Source organism: Sminthopsis crassicaudata, chromosome 2, assembly GCF_048593235.1.
Source record: "Sminthopsis crassicaudata isolate SCR6 chromosome 2, ASM4859323v1, whole genome shotgun sequence".
Classification (NCBI taxonomy): domain Eukaryota; kingdom Metazoa; phylum Chordata; class Mammalia; order Dasyuromorphia; family Dasyuridae; genus Sminthopsis; species Sminthopsis crassicaudata.
The window spans coordinates 318,825,109-318,827,573 of NC_133618.1; the positions used below are offsets into that span (position 1 = coordinate 318,825,109).

The 2,465-nt window shown below is 35.9% G+C and overlaps 1 pseudogene; it reads right to left on the reverse strand.

Annotated features, from left to right (window-relative positions):
- Positions 1 to 749: 749 nt before the first annotated feature.
- On the reverse strand, positions 750 to 2,231 carry LOC141552818 (pre-mRNA-splicing regulator WTAP-like; annotated as a pseudogene).
- Between the last annotated feature and the right edge of the window lie 234 nt (positions 2,232 to 2,465).

Genomic DNA, 2,465 nt, shown 5'->3' on the forward strand with positions numbered 1-2,465 from the left:
TATGCATAAAATAAGTTTTTTTTTTTCTCCACAGTGTCCTCTTCCAAATTAAATGACACTGCATGAAAATGTTGTTGGAAGCATGTTTCAAAACATGTCCTGTGCTTTTTATGTAAACCAAAACCATTCTGAATGACAGAAATCATCTTTCACAATCATCTTTCACAGTCTTTGCTTTTTCTACTCGAAGAACACGACTGGAGTCTGTGTCAGTTGAGTAGCTTGCCATATTGAGTTATTAGGATACTCAGTCCTCTCTTCACAATTGTTGAAGACCTTTCCTGGAGATATAAGAAAGTCATTTTTGATTGTGTACCACCCTCTCTAAAAATCCAAACTCAGATGTTCTCTGATGGGAGAACCGTTGTTACTTGGTCCATTAATTAGATGACTGCCATCTTTACCCATAATCCCTCCCTGGTCTAAAGGGTAAGAAAACAGAGTCTTGTAAGGATCTGAGGCTAAAGCCTCAGATGGCTGCTGCTGGGATTACTATTGAAGACGAGCCTCCTTCAGTTGTGGTGGAAGAACCACATACCACTTAATCTTCATCAAGCTGAATAATGAAGTCATTGAACTTATCCTGACTGCTCTTAAGTACTTCACTATAGTTCTGTAAAGTCAATTCTCCTTCAAGTTGTTCAATTGATCCTTAAGACAGTTGCCATCCAACTTTTGATTCTCCCGATTTGGCATTTGATATTTTGCCATTAAAATTTTTTGTGTTTTTGACAATCAGAAGTACATTCCTAGACATTCAATTCGTTGTAGGCTTGTTCCTATTTTTCTTGTCTATTCCAATTCACCTTTCATTTAGGAAAAACAAGTTGATTGCTGATTCATCAATGCTGATCTCATTTGAGCAAGAGTAGGCTGCTGTTTCAAATACTGAATTTAAATACTATATACTCTTGTATCTCTTGTTTTTTGATTGCCAGTCTCATAAGAATATTTTCTTTTCAACCAAGAGCCTCCGATAAAGGCCTCATTTCTTAACTATATAAAGAACTGACTCAAATTTATAAAAATATAAGCCATTCTCCAATTGATAAATGGTCAAAGGATATGAACAGACAATTTTCAGATGAAGAAATTAAAGCCATTTCTAATCATAAAAATGCTCTAAATCACTATTGATTATAGAAATGCAAAGTAGACAACTCTAAGTTACTATGACACACCTGTCAGACTGGCTAAGAAGACAGGAAAGGATAATGATAAATGTTGGAGAGGACAGAGGAAAACTGGAACACTAATGCATTGTTAGTGGAACTGTGAACTGATCCAGCCATTCTAGAGAGCAATTTGGAACTATGCCCAAAGGCTATTAAACTGTGCATAGCATTTGATCCAGCCAGCATCTTTACTAGGATGGTATCCTAAAGAGATCATAAAGAGGGAATAAGGAGCCAGATGTGCAAAAATGTCTGTAGCAGCCCTTTTTGTAGTGGAAAGGAATTGGAAACTGAGTGGATATCCATCAGTTGGGGAATGGCTAAGTAAGTTATGATATATGAATATTATAGAATATTATTGTTCTGTAAGAAACGACCAGCAGGATGATTTCAGAAAGGTTTGGAGAGACTTACATGAACTGATGCTGAGTGAAATGATCAGGACCAAGAAAACATCATACACACAACAAGAAAATGTGATGATTAACAAGGAGGTGATTCAGGCCAATTCCAATAGACTTGTGATGGAAAACAGATGTCTGCACCCAGAGAGAAGACTGTGGGGACTGAATGTGGATCACAATATAATATTTTCACTTTTTTGTTGTTGTTAGCTTGCCTTTTTTCTTTTTCCTTCTTTTCCTTTTTGTTCATGTGCAGCATGATAATTGTGGAAATATATATAGAAGGATTGCACATATTTAACATATTGAATTACTTGCTGTTCTAAGGGAGAGAAGGGAAGAAGAAAAATTTGGAACACAAGGTTTTGCAAGGATAATTGTTGAAAACTATCTGCATATATTTTGAAAACTAAAAAGCTATTATTGAAAAGAAAAAAAGAATATTTTCTCTTCTTTCAGACTCTTGTTGCTGTTTTAGCTTTTCTTCAGACTCACTGAAGTTAGTTACATTATTAGAGTTCAAGTCTGTGTACTTGCCTTCCAAAGTTTATTCATATTGCTTTCACTCTAGGATTAATTTATCTTTTCCCATAGCTTTGAAATTTGCTTTGCTCAGCCAAATTGTTTTGGGGAGAGGATCTTAATCCATCATTTTGCTTTGTTTGGATACTGAGGTGGCTGCTGCCACTGCCAGCTTGTCACATTGACTGACCAAAGTGTTGACCCCTTCATGGATGCATGGACCAGATTTAGTTGACCTCACCATTCCAAGCCACTTAAAGAATAACTTCTTCTCTCTCCATAGAGATAGGCTTTCCCTTTTATTTATGGGACCTGCTTATTACCAAATAGCTTTGAAAGAAGAAATCAAAAATTTTAATTTTTG